At 40.6% G+C, this 20,272-nt stretch overlaps 1 pseudogene; it reads right to left on the reverse strand.

The window, feature by feature from the left end:
- Nucleotides 1-255: 255 nt before the first annotated feature.
- On the reverse strand, nt 256-8,624 carry LOC128812626 (hypoxanthine-guanine phosphoribosyltransferase-like; annotated as a pseudogene).
- Between the last annotated feature and the right edge of the window lie 11,648 nt (nt 8,625-20,272).

Consider the following 20,272-nt stretch of genomic DNA (forward strand, 5'->3'; position numbering starts at 1 on the left):
CCCCGGCGGCAGCGCTCGATATCGCCGGAGCCTCGGCCCCAGCTCCAGGCTGCTCCACATCGGGAAAAGCCCGGCTCTGAACAGATCCTGTTCAGCGCATCGCCCCATGGCAATCTGCCAGCTGCAGCTCCCGGGCGCTGACATTTAGCTTCTCGTTCTTCTTAGGGACACACAAGTAGCAGAAGTCATTTCCTGGTGTCATGGTTTATCACCTAATCTGCAGCCAGGAATCAGTGCTCCAGAAGACTGACGTTATTACATCCTGTATTTTTCTTTGGCATTCTCTTTCACAATACAGATGTGCTAAAAGAAAAATGTACAGTATTTATCAACATCCATCTTCAAATGAAATGCAAGACTGATTTTCAGTTGTATTCCTAGCACTGTAATAAAAACACACTAGAACCAGAATTGTTGCAAGTTTCCCGCTTACAGTAAACTTGATATTTCAATATTCTTTCCAAGTTTGTAATATATATGATTTCTTAGGTTTTAGGTTTTACATTTTTCAGATTCTGTGCTGCTTTAGTGTGTGGGTCTGGGCTTCATATTAGGGGATGGTGAGCTCTCTGCACAGAGCAGGCAGACAAAACAATTCCTTCTCTAGCTGGGGACCAAGGGCAACTGATCCAAATCCCAGGCCAAGAGCATAAACAACGTGGACTGAGGAGAGAAAAACAAGAAGGGTGGGACTTCATGGGCTAAAGCTGGAATTGGACAATTAACTCCAATATGCAGATGGGCCAGAACTGATCAAAGCGAGAGACCTTGTGACCGGTCGTGCGTTTTGTGACTGTTTTGGGTCTATCTTGGGTGCAGCCCTGGCTGGGCTCTTGTGCTGCCCGAGGTGGATCCATTGAGGCCTTTTAGCAAGTCCCTACTTTATTCTTTAGCTCTGTCCAGCCTCTGTTCCAGGTCAGCCTACACAAGGCATCATATAAAAACCCATATAGAAAGCCAAGTTCTTGATATTTCCTGAAGAACTTGGTTTGTTAAATTACTGCATTTGCCTTCATGCTGCTGAGCAATAGCACAGATTGTTTGTGTCTTCAGCAGAATTGGCTTGTCTTAGTAAGAAGACTTAGAAGTGAAAAACTTTCCGAGTTAACCAGAATTAAGGAAGTACATTTGACAATCCTATTCGTTTGTGATGTTTCCAAGTCTACTACTCTGTGCAGCCTAAGGAAGCTGTACTAGAATAAGGGAAGAGAGATCTTACAGACATGTTATCTGTAAGTATATGGAAAACCTTCACACGGAGCCCCTGCACAGCCACTTTAAAGACTTGGTGACAGAAGAGCAACATAGGATTGAACGAAGACAGACAAATATCCAATTAAAGTCAAATTACAAATTATTTTCTTTTCAGTTTGGGCCGCAGATTGTATGCTGCTCACCATCCTGGGGGTTCAGAATGTCCTGCAGCATGGCTGAGCCATGAGACTTGTGGAGTAGAATTATAAAAAGGTGAAGCACAAACATTTCTTATGCACCTACATTGCATTACCAAGTCGTCACCTTAAAAATGGTTTTGCTCTTTTAATGGAAGTTTATAGCTGGAATTGAAGGTTTTTTAATTGTTGAGAAGCTCTGAGTAGAAGCAAATATTCTTGCTGGGTACCTGTGGTAGGTAGGTACCTGATACCTGGCAGTGGAGGAATGTGCATGTACTTACATTTAAATCTCTGAAGTATTCATTCTAGTCAAGAGCGTATCCAACCACAAATTTATCTGGAATTTCAAAGCCTGTATCTGTAAGAAAATACAGTTCTTTTTATACTTCAGTGGTGTAAATAGCTTTTAAGTGCACAGTTGGTATTCAACACATACTTGAGCTAAGAGAAATAGGCGTCATCTCTTTCAGGGTGCTTCCTTAAGAATCCGAGCTGCAAATTGATGACAGATGGTAGAATCTAAACCATTCCCGTCAATCAGTAATATAATTAAGGTGTTAAGAGAATGATTTTTATTAACAAAATAATTGTTTAAAACCTAGTTATGAGTTAGTCCTGGGAGAGGAGAAAAGGAGTGAGATTTTACTTGAGTGAAAGGAGATGAACTTTGATTCAGTAGGACTTTTCAGTTTGGAAACAAGGCAAGTTTAATAATGCCAAATGTCAAAACAAATGCCCTCTGGGGTCAAAGCAGAGCAAAACACAATTAAGGTTTAATTCTGTTTTTGCTATCTGAATAGTTAAATTTGTATATCAAGTAACTAAATCTGCGCTCAGGAAATAAAGAAGGTGGTCATGAGGCCTCAGGATGGTGTAGCTAGTCATTAGATCACAAGCTGTTATGTAGTTTCTCCCCATTTCTCTTGGCCTTCATGAAACTTATGTGCCATTTGTCAGATGTGCTGCCTGAAGTGAAATTACAAGACTGTGCTTTGGAAAATACAGGAAAAAAATACTAGAAAAACATGATACTTACAGTCTGGTCTGTAACCTGGACTCTGACGTGTCCTTTTAACGAGCAGGCTGTAAGGCAGAGCAGAGAAGGTTGGTTTTTAAAATATGTCTCGCTCGAAGTTGTAAACTTCCATTCTGCCATGTCTCCCCATTAAGATTCTAAAATCATGCACTTAAATTAAAACAGTGAGATTATTGCACAGAAAGAAGTAGTGTTCAGCCTCATAGTGGAGGGAGAAGCAAAGGCTCTGATCTAGGTTCATTCTTTATGTCCAAGTGGCTCGACTTTGTATTCAGTTCCCTTCAATCCTGTGTCTCTGATCTTTCCCCTTCCATGCAGCAATGTCTCAGGACACTAGAATAGCACAGAGGGGGAAGCATGTCCAAGTGGCTGGTAATGATTTTAGTGGGGTGGGAGGGAGGGAGGGAGGGAGGGAGAAAAGGACAATTTCTTCTGCAAAATCATTTCTATTCTTGGTTTGCCTGTGCACTTCAGAAGAAATTGAGAACCTCCTGGACAGTCACTAGAAGGACTGTCTGAATAACTGATGCTTAATTCAACTGTTTTTATAAAGCATTGCGGTTACTTGACAGAAGCAGGGATATTCCACAAAATTCCTTTTAGAGATCGACTAAAAGCAGATCTAAAATGCTACATGAAGTCATCTTCCAAGTGCTGTCAGACTCTTAGATTCTGGAAACTTCTACGGTATATTAAGAAATATTCTGAGTGTTGTCATTCTAGTATTGAGAGAACTGGAGGTGGTGTTAGAAAACCTATGGAAAGAGATTAATTTCCTTCAAACATAAAGTAAGAAACAGAATCCATGAGACTTTATGGACTACACGGAAAGAACCGTAAAACCTTTTTTTATTAATTTGAGCGTTGAAGATGGTAGTGCACAGGTAAATTTCCCAGTTTAAAAAACACTTAATTTTTCAGCAGCTAGATAAGGATTACTTCCTGCATTTGCTTCCTCCCCCCCAAACTTCAAGCCAAACAAGCACCTGTCAGCATACATTGACTATTCACTCAAATGAGTTGAATATGTTAGTTAGTGGCTATATCCTTGTACCTTACAACTTTTACCATCCTTGGTTTCTTGTCTTTTATTTTTGAAAGCAGTGCTTTCATTGTTCTCCCAGTCTCAATAATGTCCTGAAAGAGATAAAAAAAAAAAAAATTATCCTTCAAGTCTGAAAGGAAAACCAGACTGTCAGTGGATTAAATTAGAGCATGACAACCTGGCAGCCCAGTAACATAATTAATTATTATTTTATATGTCATATGTATTAATTTGAAAAGAAGGGAGAAAAAAATCCATGTCATTCCACCCCTCGTTCAGTCATTACTTACCTCTACTACTAACACATTCTGGAAGAGATTACATAGGGAAAGAAGGAAAGAAAAGAAAATACTTAAATGCCAATTTTCAGCACATTATACAGACAAGAAAAGCACACTAAAACCCTCAGTTACAAGGAAGTTGCACTGATTTTCAGAGGAGATTGTCATTTTTACTACTGACTTTACTTTGGCGCTTTCCGAAGAGCCTTTCTGTAAGTATTTATGAAAGCTTAAAATGTGGTGATAAATGCAGCTATGTCAGATGTAGATATTGCTCTATGTAAAGCACTTGTATTCTAGAGCCACACTGAATGAGTCAGTTTAGGATGGTTCACTTCTGGGCATTCTGAGATTAAATGGGGAATAGGATCTTTGGGAGCAGCCATTACTGATCACTTCAAGTTTCCACTGAGATCAGTGGGAATTATTCACTGTTTCAAAGCCCAACATTTTAAATCAGTGTTAAGTGGCTGGAAGTATGCAGTATCAAAATCTTAATAAAGATGGATTTCCTGGAAAATACACAAGACCAGTTGTTTCCCTTTAAAAGGTGAAGATGCTAATTCATACCTTCCCATTTAGTGCAGACAGTTCCTCTCCAACAAAACTGATTTTTTTCTGCAGGTGAATCATTCTAGAAGGAGAAAGAAGAGATGGAAGTCACATAAACATGCCCAAAAGTGTTATCCTGTATTTGTTTGAAAGGTGTGCTGCTCTTGCTTTTTGCAAGAGGAGGGAGTATGAGATCTGCCCCTGGCTTTGTCCTGTTGAGTGTTCTGCTATATGTTTGTTCCAGTGAATGTGTAATATCCACCCTTTGGGGAAGATCAGTAAATCAGTTCCTTTTTAGTATGTAATTTGAACAGGATGTATGCATCAACTCAATTTTTATATACATAAACTCAAACTACCAGTATTTAGAATGCCAGTCTATGGAGAGAGTCAATTTTCCAAAGAAAAGAAAGTTGCTTACACAGTAGCTTTTTATTCTGACAAAATCCACGGTAACAGGCACAGATTTATCACCATTTTGATTTAGTGCTTTTACATGGTCCAGCAAATCAGCAAAGAATTTATAGCCTCCTTTAAGGACACATAGTGCAACAATGTGATGACTTCCCATGTCCTGCATGATATCTCTAGCCAAATGTTCTGTCCTGTGAGAAAAAAAAAAAAAAAAAATAGAAGGAATTCTGGAAAGTGTTCTGTATATCTAGTTGTTTGTCCATATATTAAGCAATGTTCAAGTAAAAATTGTAAAAATTTTCATCTTGCTGTTATGTTTTTATAGCTAGCAAATTGTGACCACAGCAAGTCATAGGAAAGTTAGTTACATATTTGCGCAGCACAAGCTGATTTAACCCATAAACCTTAATATTGCGGGATAGGTAGTTTTAAAGATACTTGAGGGAACATGGAAGCTTAACTGGGCTTGTGGAGGAATCCTCTCCATAAACTCCCTCTTGCACTAGACTTCAGGACAGAAGTGTTAGGCTGCAGGGTTTCCATGTTTCTCATGGGCTGCACAGGGCAAGGACCTCAGTCTTTTCATTTGGAGGGACAAAAATTGGCACCTAATCTTTTCTGTTTACCCTCATACCTGTCCAGGATGAGTCCATGAGGAATGAAGACTCTTTCTAAATCTTCTTCATAATGCTTTGGAATGCAAAACAGATTTTTGTTGTAGCCGCTTTCCTCATCTCTTATCTGCAAGGGAAAGGGAAGTAAGTCTAAAACTAGCAACAAAGCCGTACAAGGAAAAGCTTCCAGTCTCTGATAGTGTGAAGAAAAAATTCCTCCACCCCAATAATATGTCAAAATAAAACTATTTCTGAGAGTTTTTGATCTTTCTGCTAGAACTGTTCACAATCTGATAACTCAGGAGCTGGTGGCTGAGTTGTGAATGGAGTTGTGAATGGATAAACAAGTACTTTGCCCCAGTCATTATGAAATAAATTATTGGCCATCATCAACTCCTTTAAAAAGCCACCCAAAGCAATAACAACCCCCCCTCTTGTTCCATTTGCTGTTCTGCAGAGCTCAGTAGCTTGCTCATGTGGTAGATAAGTGAAAATTAAAATGTAAGTCAAGGAGATTGAGATTACAGGTCAGCATGTGACTTTGAGGTGCTGCTCTACCTTGATCATCATTTTCCACTGTGTAAAAGAGAAAGCTCTGCCTCCTAAGAGTGAATTCACAGCTGAACTTTTGACATTCCAACCATTAGCTGTCTCAGAGGACAAGGGAGATGGCTCACCCCAAAGGAGAAGCTTTGGGATGGCAGTGGGAGGAGGGGAAGCTGCAGAGGGTGCCCACAGGTGGGAAGCAGTTATGCTGTTTGCCCTGGAGCAGTGTTCTTCATCATGGCTGGGGACTGGCCAGGGCTACATCCCACAGATCTGGACCTTAACCCTTTTGCCTCCAGGATTTTGGGTTACAGTTCTTTATTCAACATGCTGGTTTCAGGCTGTTGCACCCAGAGATGTCTGCATGTCTAGAAGAGCCATAATCTCCATTTGGGTTTCTCTTCTGGCCCCAGACAGATTGGTGTCTTTGGATTCTACCTCCCTTCAAGACCTTGATGGATGCTTTGTTCATTTATTAAGTGGTGGTACAAAACCAGGCAAGGCAACATATAAGGAAGTAGAAAGAATTGTGAGTAAGATTAATATATAAGTTCTAGAAATAAATTAGGAAAACACCCTCAAATTCATGAGATTTTGTCACACCTGATACTGCCCTGCTGTTGTTAAAAATACAGAATTAACTGAAAGAAAAATTCAGAGCTGGCTCAAAGCTTCAACGGTGAAAAATAGGTTATGTACATACCAGTTACCTTCCACAGAACTCAGTAAAGCATCTTGCTAAAAGCTCAGAGCTGTGGATTCGGCAGTAATAGCATAAAGTATTGCTAACCACAAGTTAACACCTGCAAACTCTTTAGACAGATGAATTGTTTTTAATTCTCCTTTTCTTTGGCATAGGAGAGATAAGTGCTTAGGAAGAAAAGAAAATGGACTGTATGAAACAGTAGTAGGTTATCACTTGCAAAACTCATGGCAGCCAAAAATGAAATAACCAATTACTGCCATTTATTTTAAATTGGCCACAAATAGCTTCCTGCATTTAAAGATAAAACTAGAGACAGGTGTTAAAGGAAATTTCAGAAAACAGATTGTAGTAGCACAAGGCAATGGATATAGAAGCTGATCCTGGCTGGACTAAGCATATTCTGCAAGTACTCAAAATTGATTGGCCCTAATGGTCCAAGACCATGCAGAATGACCTCGCAGCTGAGCCCTGGGTGGGTGGCAGCAGTTCTGTTCTGCCTGGTTTAGTTACTATTTTCTTCGTGGCTGAAGTCAGTGAAGTGAAAGCATAAGTACAGCATTGGTTTTAGATCGGGTTTGTTCCTGCCTCATTGGCTGTGGAGAGACGCTGGCAGTGACACCGGGATTGGCTGGGTCGGGCTGTGCCACAGCACCAAGAGCAGCCTTAGTGAGTGCAGAGCTGCTCATGGCTTGATGTTCGATTAACCCATCTGTACAGCTCGAATTTCTCCCTCTGGGAGGCTGCTAGTGATGAATACACAGGCAGGGTATGAGATTCTGACTTAAATAGAAGCATTGGTTAAAGACAATGATTATTTGAGACTACTGGTACACATAAACATCATTATCATTTGAAGTATCAAAAAAAAGCACCTTTAAGGATAGTCACTGACGCCAGTATAAAAAGGTGCTGTTTGTTTTGTTGTTGGGTTTTGGTTTATTTTGTCTCCAAGATTCCCATGTCTATTGCATTCTACTTAACGGCAGCTTAAAAGCAGTGATAATGCCCCCTGCAATTTGAGCAGCTTCTTTTGCCTAATTGTGATACTGATTGCAGTATTTAATGGACTTCAGCTTTACAGTCTGCTTTTGCATTTATAAATGCACAGCATTTCTTCTGCACAGCAAGTTAAAGATCAGCCTTTTGCCAAAGCTGAGCTTCCTGCTGCACTTGATTAGTGACAGCACAACTGCTTCAACTCAAGTGAGGGATGAGTTTGTCTGTGTGGATGTAACTGTGAAATAAAGGTAATCTGGAGGCATATAGGTGTGCACAGTCATTACTGCTTAAAGCTACTCCAGCAGTGCAGCTTTATAGCTGTTACTTGGTTTAACAACTCTGTTCATTGAGAATCTTGGGTACAAACAAGATCTTCTACAACAATAGCCTCTGTGTGAAGCATTTTTTAAAGCCTAATGAAAAGTTCAAAACCAGAACTTTAAGGATTGCATCCGTTTGAGCACCACATCACCACGGCAACCTGCCTTACAGGCTCATTAAAGCCTTTGCATTGTTGAATATTGCCTTGGCATATACTGAATAATACAGTGACAGCCCATAATAATAAAGCAATCTACTCAACTATCATACAAAATCATTAAATTCTTAAATAATGAGTTTATAACTTGAAGAATTAGTTGTCTCATTTAGTTTCAGTCTCATCTGTCCAATTACTGATGTAAGTTTCTGAGTTTAAGTGGAAAAAAACAACAAAACTAAGTAGAGCAATTTTGTACAGTAGAGAAATCAATAACTATTGTTCCATCAGCACAGAATGAAAGAATGTGAATATAGGTATGCTAAAGTCAAATAATGTCATGCCTTTGTAGAAAAGTGAGTCTATCCAGACGCCTCTGCTCTGAAAGCCATCTTTTCTGCTGAGCAAATATAAGAACCAAAGCCTTTCATTAGCCAGTGTTTCTAATGTTCTGCTATTTTTGCTGAAGCTGACCTTTCCCCCCCCAGCCAAAGCTCCCTTCAGGCAAATAACCAAACACAAGGACTTTATGCTTTCTTACCTGCAGTCCATGAGCCATAATCCCTCTTTGAAGGATGCTCTTGCAGAATGAGTTGGTGTTACTACTGCAGTTTGGCTTGCTCTATTTTAATCTTTCAGTCAGACCATGACTTGCTTCTAGAAGGTCAAAACTGCCATCTTTCCTGCAGGAAGCATTACTTCCTTCTGCTTATGTACTGACATCACGATCCCAGGTTCTTACCTAATCAGATTAACCAGAAATAAAATGAGTTTGAGCCTTGCTGTAACCAATGAGAATAAAGATGTGGGGAAGGAGGGAGATGCAAAAGAGAAGCTCATGAGTCAAATTAATGGGAAGGACTATGTAGAATCTGAGGTGGGGTTTTTAACTGCAAACACACATCAGATATTTGGTTGTAGCCGGTGGTAAATCAGTGGTGTATGTGTAAAAGGTAAGGTTGTATACCATTTTCTTACAGAGTGTTTACACAATCCATTGTTGTGATGAAGTCCATGTCTTTTAAAAATTCATGTTATAACTTGCTGTCAGAAAATAAAGCAGACAAAGCCCGTTTTTAAAAGGATCTTGAAGGAGAAGTCTGCAGCTGTTGAGATGTGGTGAACCCTGTCTATCATTCTTCCAGGTCATCCTTTCATAAAACGAGAGGGTGATAGTTCCAGTAACATGCTTCACATCATTTAAAATCAAATCATGCTGACATTTCCTGTAATCTGATTAATCTACAAAGCTGCACTATTATCTGGGATTAACATGAAAGCCTGAAAGTTCTAAAAATTAATCCTACTTGCAAAATGAGCTAAAACCAGCTTGCATGCAACATATTACAGGATGTTCTTACTAGATGGAGTATATTTTATTAATTCAACTAGTTTAGTGTTCTCTTGGTGAGGGAGCACAGTAGCTAATGAGAGGAGATTTTTCTTGTTTCTTTGTAGCCTCACAGTTGCTCTTCAGGTTGTGGCTGGTGACACTTGGGATAATGTAGAAAATCTGTTCCAGTGGATTAATGGGCATATCCACATCTTAAGTGAGACATTAAATACTAGTTCTCTTGGGAACTGTTAGTGCCTTGAGGCTACCTGACCCCTATTTGATGTAGTCAGCAGAACCTTCCTTCAATGAATTCCCTACTGTATTTCCTATACGCCTGTGAGCTCCATATCCTGAGAAAAGCCTTGCTTTTCTAATTCCTAGAGTAAGGTGGGCCTTTCTAGCTGACACGTTTGTTGGTTGATTCTCATGTAGTTTTCCACATTTAAACAGAGTTTAGCCTAGTTTTGCTGAAATCAACAGCTTGAATGCAGCTACTTGTTTAAAGCCTCTTTCTAATCAAGGCATTAATTATTGACACTACTCTCACTTTACCATTTTCAGCAGTCAAACTGAGCACAGTGTCTGAAATTATAGTGAAAAAATAAATACTGTATGCATATCTCATGTGATCTGTAGCTCACAGCTTAGCTGTGCCCTGTTTCAAAATACCCTGTTCTTCTCTGTATGATGGACTTTTTGGTGTATTTAATCTCTGTATAGGAAAACCTTGGCTAGAGATTACTCCTTCTTGGCATTACTCCTTCTTGGATTTTTCCTTCCTGCTCTCTGAACAGGCCACTTGAAAATATTCTCACGTGGAATATATTTGCTTTGGTTCTGGATATTAGAAGGCCAGGTTTGCTGTGTAAATTTTATAACTCCCTGATTTTTTTTACTTGAGGAAGGTTTGATTCCCTATTACTCACATTTCTAGAAACTGTACATTGGAACTTGCAAATCTTTGTGTCTCCTTTAGGCACTGTGCTCTTAGATCTGACCTGAACTGAACCCAGTTCTAAAGTCCTGTTTAATTCTGTTTCAGAAAAGGGTTGTAGAAAATTCTTCTCACTGACTTACTTTTGTGTTTTGGCTGCATGGGGAATATTAGAGTGACAAATGAGCAGTGACATTATTGCTTAGAGCCCATGTTTACTCTTTCATTAAACTTTAAGCTGGTTTAAGAAGTCTCTGCCTACTCTATTTGGAAACTACTTCCCAGATCATATTGGTTCAAATGAATTTAGGCTTCTCAGTAAATTTCACAGAACCATGATAGTAATCACACACCACAATCACCTGTTTTATTGTCACATTCTGAAGAAAAAAAAATACTCACAGGTAAAATGTTCATGCTACAACAGCCGTTTGTCATTGCTGAATAATGAAAATAGAATGTAGCCAGCTGGCATCCTTGGATGGCTTCTCTGTTGTAAGTTATGCGAACATACTCCCATAGGAAAGAACAAAAAAGTTTAGGTGTATATGTATTTGTTCCATATGGGAACCCCAAGTGCATCTTTTTAAAATTAAGTGTTAATTTTAAACCAAATCAGGTTTCAATCTCTTGCCCTGCTCTAGATAATAGGAATGCTGAAAGACCCACTAAGTGTAGCCCACACAAACAGACTGGAAATTAATTAGATCAGCACTGATAGCTTGGTAAAAGCAGCCAGTCCATAGAGAACAACGGTGCTCCTGGCCTTGCATCTATTCCCAGAACTACTGAATCAGTAACTCCTTTTCTCAGGACGTGATTTTGCTGTTTCCATAGCTGAGTTGTTAAACAGGTTTACATTCTATTACAGTTCGGAGTGGCCGGCCTTGAGACTGCTGCGATCATTTTAAAGGTCCTCCAGAAACACTGCATGACCGCTGATAACGCATTTAATTGAACTAAACTCATCTCCTATTAGTTCTTCGCGTCCGGAAGGCGGGCGCGGGCGGCTGGATGTGCCGTGCGGCGGCGCTTCGGTCCCGGGCGCTGCCGAGCGAGCCCGGGCTGTGCCGCGAGAGGGCAGCGCCGGCCAAGGGAGCGGCGCGGGCGGCCGAGCGCCTGCGGCTCAGCCCGGGCATCGGGGAGAGGTCCTGCGTCCCCCAGAGGGTGCTGGCACTGCCCAGGCTCCCCGGGGAATGGGCACGGCCCCGAGGCTGCCAGAGCGTTCGGACAGCGCTGCCAGGGATGCTCAGGGGGGATTGCTGGGGCAGGGACGGGAGCTGGATGATCACACGGAGAAGGGCCGTTTCCAAGGAAGGGCGTGTAGCGGCAGGACGTTAGCTCAGTTGGTTGGAACATGGCGTTAATAACGCCAAGGTTGTGGGTTTGGACCCTATATGGGTCATTCGCTTCAGAGCTGGACTTGCTGATCCTTGTGGGTCCCTTCCCACTCAGAATATTCTGCGATCCTGTGACACGGGGGAATGGATTCCTACCGACAGAGCGTAGGTGTAGATGAGATACTGGGAAGAAATTTGTGACAACGAAGCTTGGTGAGACCCTGGCACAGGGTGGCCAGAGCAGCCCTGGATCCCTGGCAGTGCCCCAGCTTGGAGCACCCCCTGGGATAGTGGAAGGGGTCCCTGCCCGTGGCCCCTTCCAACCTGAACCATTCCAGAATTCAGTGATTCTGTCATGCCTGCTGGTCCTTCCAGCTCGGACTATTCTGTGATTCTGCAAAATATTTACACCAGTTCCAAACTTGTATAATTGTGGTTTACAGGAAAACTGCTCTGATCTGTACCACTGAAGACCTGATCCATAGGCTCCAAGTTCCTAGTGCCTGCTAAAACCTTCAATTAAAACTCAGCACTTGTATTCAGTGGCTGATGGGTTATTAGACAAACTGATCAACACATTTTGCAATGGCTAGCTTTCAGTAAGCCCATGCCCATCCTAAATCTATTTTTTTTTTTTTCTTGGACTTTGAATTCTTAGATAAGACCAGCTGCTTAATTGGTTTGCAAAAAAAAAAAAAAAAAAAAAAAAAAAAAAAAAAAAATGTTTGGAAAAACCACACTGCACATTCCACGGTAAACAGTGCATGTTTACAATTAAAGACTAGAAGCAGTTACACAAATTTCAGTCTCCTTATGTACTGCTTTAGATGGTGTAGTTTTTTAATGTAGAAAATTTCACTAATATGAGCCTTCATACTTTCCTAATCTATTTTCTCTCTGGCCTGAGACTTTATTACTTTACTGAAATAGAAAAGTGATATAAATCTCATTCAGTATTGGAGATTTATAAATGTTGTGCATGAAAATGTTTTGCTTTTACAACTCAGCTGATAACCACAACAAACAATCAATAACCCTAGGAAACACAGACTGCTGGATGTCAGAACTGTAGAAGATTACCTGGATTTTAAATTAGAATAATTCTTGAAAATATCCTGACACCAGTTCAGAAGGAGATGAATGATACATTTTTCAAGCTCAGAAAATCTGATGGCCAGCATGGAGGAAAAGTGCAGTATTTATTAACAAAGTCTGTGAGGCCCTAACGGAAATGGTGGAGTGACTGTTTGAAGGGAAACCTTTATATACCTTTTGCTACATTTGGTTTGTAGATAGGAGAAATGTTTCCGTCTCCTGGACTGTCTTATATTAGAAAGTCATTTTGAGAGAGGATCTGATTAGGACTGGGGCAGCAGAGCAGAGACAAGGAATCAGGACTTCTGGATTTTATTCCCAGCTCAGACACACAGTTTATTTACTGTATACCCGTGGCAAATTTATTTTCCCGACTGCTCCTGCTGTACCTCTGACCTCCCTCTGTGCCTGCTTTCCCCCTCTGCCTCTTGTAATCAGCTGACCTCAGTGCTTGAGTCTTCTCTGCCCTGGGCTGCACAGTCCTTGCCAGTTTTGGGGACACGCCTTCCAAGAAGCCCCATTGCTGCCATCACTGGTGGTCAAATGCATGATTTGGTAGAAGATTGTGACCTGTTTCCTTGCACGTGAAGCTGCAGTTGTTGCAGTTCAACGCGTCTGTGAGCAAACAGGAGCTGCTCCGTGCCTGCCATGGTGTGCAGTGTGTCTGATCCCGTTCCCCCACCCCCCTACAGCTGGATGGGCTCTTTCACCTCGGGAGCAATGGGTGGTCTGGGAAGCAGCCTGCTCTGCTCTTGGGGAGCTGGACTCATCTCCACTACAGAGATGTTTAATAAAAATATTTGTTAAACAATGGCTTTATCTGAGTGTGTGATCACGGCTGTTTTATTTTAGCAACGTAACAGCAATAACAATTAAATCCATATTTCTCCTTGGATATTTATTTTCCTGAATTGATTCTCTGTGCTGTGAAAGAATTCGGTGTGAATTGCTGAGTTAAAATAGAACTGCTTGCAGTGGATTTCAGATTGCTTGTATTACCTTAGTATGATTCTTCTATTGCTTGAGACATTAAGCCAGTATAAAAATACATACCACAGAGAGTCCATGCTTTGAAATGTTCTAAAACTCTTCTTCATAATCACTATTTTTAATTCTTAACATAATTCTATTCTGCAAAGCCATGTTTGACTCTTAGTCAAAGTGCCATATTCCCATGACAGCATGTAAGAAAAATGTGGACTATGCATTTTAATAAGATTTAAAAAAGATTCCTTTTACAATACCATGCAACTACTGCATTCAAGTGAAGATAGCTCATCTCTAGATCTCAGTTTTATAAACCCATCTATTTCAGTGTTGCCAATGCCTTCTGTTGAGATGTTGAATATTGAAGAGACACTTTTGTAGGAACTGGCTTAGAAAGATTTTACTGCTGCTACTTGTGTTCCTTACAGGCCCTGGCTGTGGGACCCACCTCCAGTGCCATTGGCTGTGCAGGCTTGCCCACAATGTGAAAAGCCAATTCAGCACAGTTTCCTGTTGCAGTGTGCAGCTACGCAAACGGAGCAAAAAGGCTTTGTGAATTTGAGATGGGAGTTTCTGTTTCCTAAACCTAAAGCTGGAGTTTCTATTCTGTATTTTTACGTGCATTCATCCTTCCCCCTGGAGTTATTCCCATTGGATTTTACCTGTAATGTATTCACACTGGGCATTGTTCTATTGGTTTCACCTTATCTCTTATTTTCCCCTATAAAACCTTTGTCTGGACCCCTGATCGTGGTCACTTGTACGTGCGGCGATCGGGCAAATACAACCTACTTTAGACTGCACAACAAGTGTCCAACCTCTTGAGTCTCTTTATCCCGGTCTTGATCACGCTCTCTAAACAGCTCTGTCCGTATCAGACGAACCCACAAAGGTGTTTGTTGCCTCTCTCTCTCGCCGGCGGCTCCCAGAAGCGCCTGGCCAGCGCTCCGGGAAAGCGGACCGGGCGAAAACAAGGAAGTCGGAGAGAGAAGAAAAGAACGAAAAGCAGCAGTTTCCTAAGACAGCGGAGGGAGCAAAGAGAAAGTTTCTGTAACTGATTCTTAAGATTTCAATTCCTTTGTCAGACACAAAATATCTTTTTTCAACATAGATCACTTTTATCCCCATTAGAGATAATAAAAAGTCCTCCCTTAACTGAAATGAAGGGGTTATGCCCTGAATGCACATTTCTTTTGGAGTCCTCGGCAGCAAAATGTCCAGAAATGCAGAGCAGTGCACCCCATTTTTATCCTGCATACAATGACCCAAATTTAGGTCATTGCTTTTCTTCAGTCTTACACAACCTATATCTCAGAATGGCAGATTTTATATCTTCTTAACACATATATTTTGCTAACATAAAACTAAACATGGCTGCTTCATGGCAGTTGACAACTGTCACTGGAACAGGACAGGAAACTGGAAAGATGATGGAGTTTTCTTACTTTTGTCTTTGGATTACTCTCAAGCAAATCCTCTGGTGTTAATCAATAATAGAGATTTCTCATGAAGCCCCCTTAGGCAAATTTTTAAAAAATAAGTAATTCTGAAAAAGAGTAAGTTCTCAGTGGTGATATTTCTGAAACTGACTTACTTGTCCTTTCAAAAATACTTTGTTAGTGTTTAGAAAAGGTGCAAACCCCAGTCATCATTGTAACAAGTGTGTTTGCCCCTGCTTTCCTTCTGAAGCCACCATTTTAATCTGGTGAAGGGGCAAATTTTGTTTATGTAAAATATATAAAGGGGTACAATTTAAATTTGCTGTTACACATGGTCATATGGGAAATACAGATTTGTCCTACGTAGACCCATACATTTAACATGGGACTACATATGAAATATTTGCTAGAAGCCATCTCATTGACGTCAGTTAGGTTTTTAAGGGATTTAAGCAAATAGAGCACACCTCTCAGCATTTCTGAATTCATTAGCCTTCCACTGACAGCCTGCTCCTATTCTCCAGTCAGTATGCCCCAGGTTTTCAGGCCTAAGTATTGGAATTACTTGTATATCACCTGTAATCTGACCACAATTTGAAAAATGAGCATGTAGTTTTGTGATTACGCAGAGAGAAGTAGGTTATATAAAAGGTCCTTCATGAAACACATTTCTTCATGCTTCCCCTATGTCATATAATGGTCTTGATCTGTGGGAAAAGTAATAAAACCCAAATCTGAGTGGTTGAAAATTAGTGCAGTTCTACTGTAGTTAATCTACATATACTTTAAGATGTGTATTCACTGATAGTTAAACTTATGCAACAGACTGTTTAAAGAGTAGAATTAATTTAATTAGTTATCTAAATTTTAACCCTCAAATGATACTAATATTTAAAATCTAATAGTTAAGGCTTGTGCTTGTTTATGTCAAGTTGTTGTGCTTGAAAGAGATTTATAAAATCCACATTTTTAATTTATAAACAGTCTCGTTTCATCTAAAAATGTTTATCCCATTTTCCAGTCTGAAACACTGCTGTACTTGCACTGCTCTTGTGTGCCCCAAACTCAGCAAAATTAATTCCCTATTCACTCCGATGATGACAGCGAGTATGTTATTCAATGAGAACAAGTTGGGTTTGTTTCCAGCTCTCCTTGAGGCACCTTGGCTCAGAGCAGAGACCTTGTGTGTCACCAAAAGGGTCTTGCAGGCCTGTTAATCAGAGCCACGTAAGTTGTCACGGCACAGTGGACACAGCGACTGGCTTTCGCTCTGTTCAGCCCTTCACAAGAGCAGGTCATAATGAAGCTAAAAACCATGGTTGAATATTAATGAGGGCAATTCATTCTTCACTCCTCATCTAGTCTTTTGCACGTTTCATTTGAGTGTATGCCAAAACTGACATAAAGCTAATAACTCAGAGGGAGCCCCCTTACGTAACGCTGTGCGATGCCCTCCCGTGACATGGCAATTTACTTGTCTTTCTTTGTGCATTGCTGCTGCTGTAAACGTGCATTTCAGAAAGGGCCATGCAGCACTGACTGGGAAAATCCGACTTTGTAGAAGATGTGATGTAGCGGTAATGAAGAGAAACCAGAATGGGAGGCCGTGGGTTCAGATGCTGGCTGAAGATCACTCAGTCTGTCCACAAATCTAAAAATGCAGCACTGTGTGGTAAAGCTGGAAAACCTTTAATATTTTGGCTTTTAAGAAAAGAAGAAACTTAAAGTCATGGAAGACAGCTGTGATAATTTTGGTTATTTTTAGACATGTTAAATTTTCATTATAGCAATTTTTCTTTTAATTATCTTTTTAAACAGCTTCCATTGTAAAACATCACCCACCATGACTGGCTTTTCAAAAATGCCTTTTAATCAGTAGGGGTCCAATTTGGGAAAGCACAGAACTCTGCATTAAGGACTATCCCTCTTGAAGGCAGCTGAACCTTCAGGCCTGTGTTAAGGTTTCAGTCCAGCTTCACTCATGGTGCTGAAGAAGCTCAAATGATTGAGGCACAGAGTAAACTGGACCTGAAAACCCCTCATATGCAGCTTTGCTGCCTCTCATCTCCTAACAGGAATTGTGTGAGAGTGGCAGAAGGGAGACCTGTCCAGGTGTCATAGCCAGAAACTGGGACATTGAGAACTTCCCTTTTCCAGTTCAAAAAATTCCACAGACATGCTGCCAGTAAGAGGCTGTAGCAGCAGAGTTTTTGTATGGATAATATGGTGCATACAGTGAGTCTGCTCAGGAAAAACAAGACAAGCTGCTAAAAGAAAAATGAGTTTTGGACAGCTAGGGGGTATAATAGACCCATCACAGCTGTGTCAATGGGCTCAAAGCAAAGGCTTTGTGATTTAAAACACACAGTATGTTGTTATGTTTAACTGTATTTTTAAAAAATCCATCATCTCAAGCTGTGTTTTCTATCTGGAAGCTAGAAAAGGTTGAGGAGTTGGCTGCCAGGGACCAGCAGGGGACAACTGCTGCCTAAAGGAGCCAAGCAGGGTAACACATGGGCTGAGGTGAGTGAAACAGGTCTGGGGAGGGGACTGGGATCAACCAGGAGTTCAGATCACCTGGAAGGGTCATGGTGATGCCACAGCTCCAAGCTCAAGCTGGGAAGTCAATCCACAGATCAGGTCCAGTGCTTACCAGGCCAGCCCACAGCAACACGACAGATTCCTCCAAGTTGGGGACATGGGGACAGGTGCACGTGGACAGGGCTCTGACAAGGATGGGAGCCCAGTCCTGAGCTTGAAAGGAGCCACTGCACCCCCTGTGAGAGCAGCCATGGCCAGTGGGGCTGATGGGGCACGCAGGGGACCCAAGTGCAGCAGGTTTTCTCTCTAAAGAAGCCCTGAAGAGTCAGACTTGTAGTCAATCAGAAGAGAAAATCACAAATAAACCTTTGATAGGTTTTTAACATAATACTTGTACATGTCTGAAAGACTGAAAAAAATAGCAAAAAGTTACCAAGAGACTTACGAGGTCACACAAGATCTGTTCCAACCATAGAGGAAATAGTAATTCCCAAAAACTGGCATCTGATGACATTAACCATTCAGGTTTAGCATTGAGGCAGTGAGGTAATTAACAATCTTAATTTGTTTCTATCAAATACTTTGACAGCTCTGCATCTTCAGAAGAAGTGAGCAGATAAATGCCATGATGTAGCACGGGGCAGCTGGTTTGGATCCTTGTCCCCATATATGCTGGAAGAGCACTAGAGCATTTATTCCTGTGTAGGCATGTTCAGACAGCCCATCATCAGAAAGTTAACAGAAAGCAGATATAGCTCCCACATATGTGGAGCTACATACCTCCCAAGCATTGTCAGAGAAGTAATTTATACTTCTATGTGGACTTTTTTTTTTTCAGAAAGAAATTAAAAAGATCAACTTAATCTTTCATTTCCATGTCTTTCCCTGCTAATTTGGATCATGACAGATCTTTTATGTGTACTTTTGCATCCTGCACCTGTGTACAACAGCCTTTGAGAAGAGAGGGGGCAGGTTTCCCATAGCTCCCAGGACTTAATGGAACAGTGAAAACTTCAAAACTGAAGTAGTCCTGTAAGAGAAACTTCATGTAAGCACCTTCCTGAGAAATGGGAGATCTGCAAAAGGGAATTTCAAAAGTAGTATCTAAGAGACAGGAGTAACAATTGATATCCAACAAATAATTTATGTGGTGACCAATTTTTATGACAGTTCTAGATGTAACTTGTATGTTGCATGGCATTGTATATATTGTCATATATTGTATGGCATTGATTTTTTTATTCCCTTTCTACTGTTTTCTTCAGTGCTATTTGAAGGTAAAAAAAGGGTATTTTTTTTTCCTTTTTGAATAATATATCTGGTTCCCAGATTTGCTGCCTTGATAGTAATATGTGTGTTTTATTGAACATCTCTGGATAAACTTCCTTACTTGCCATCCAAAGGGAGGACAAACCTGTCTGACAAACCTGAACTGTGATACAAGGATTGACCTAATCCCTCTTAGTCATGGCTAGGGATAACTTTGGGCCATGTTGTGATACCTTGCTGTAACTGACACTAGAGTTCCATTCCCATGTCTCATTTAAGAAGGAGTTCTTCTGCCTGTGTAACAATATGTGTGCAGGGACTCAGTGCTGGGCTTACAGGACAGACTGAAAATCCCCTCTGAGGAACAATCTATGACTGTTAATAGAGACATGACTGTGTGGCAAAGGCAGATTGAATTTCTCCCTTGTTTTAAAAGCAAAAAGAAGCAAATATTTTTTCAATGTTTACTCTGTCTTAATTTTTTAATAGGAAGCCTCTTTTTCCTTCTCTCAGATGATAGTGAGCTTCTTAAGATGGGGACTGTCTTTGGCTGGTGAGCAGATGATCTTAATGGAAGGTGATCGATCTTGTGCCATGATGATAAAACTGATGATAAAAGTGCTGCATTGGGTACAAGTCAAAGGAAGAAACTAATTGTCAAAGTATCAGGAAAAAATATGGAAGCTATTTTGTGCATATCTTTTGTTTGTTTGTTTGTTTGTTTGTTTGTTTTGTTTGTTTGTTTGTTTTGTTTCAGTGCATGTAGAAGAAGAAAATTAAGCAATATAAATTAAACAGTATTTTGTAGTGATATAAGTGTGAATGCAGTTAATTAGCACAGGGGAAATACGATCCTAAAAATAATGTTGGAAATGGAGTTTTGTTAAATAGATGAGAATGCTTTTGCTGGCTGTGTGACAAGCCCCAGTACAAGATGTCTAGTCTGTAGATTCCACCGCTGAGTAACTCATTGCCATAATTCATGTAAAACAATACAATTTTATCTTTCTCCTAATAAAATTAGGTACAAAATGGGTTTGTAGTGCAGCATTTATGCTATCCTCTCTGCCCCAAAGGTCGGTGTATTGTCTGCATTAAATGTTTGAGTCATATTTGAAAGAAGAGTAACTGGATAAAAATGTCTGTGCTGGAAGTGTTTGCTTCCCAGGAGTGTAGGAGCTTGAGTGCTTAACCATAGTTCTGCAGCAGATGGTGAGCAGCCAAGCCACTAGAATGGGATGAGAATCTCTAATGTCAACTTTGCCT

This window comes from Vidua macroura, chromosome 11, assembly GCF_024509145.1.
Source record: "Vidua macroura isolate BioBank_ID:100142 chromosome 11, ASM2450914v1, whole genome shotgun sequence".
Taxonomy (NCBI): Eukaryota; Metazoa; Chordata; class Aves; order Passeriformes; family Viduidae; genus Vidua; species Vidua macroura.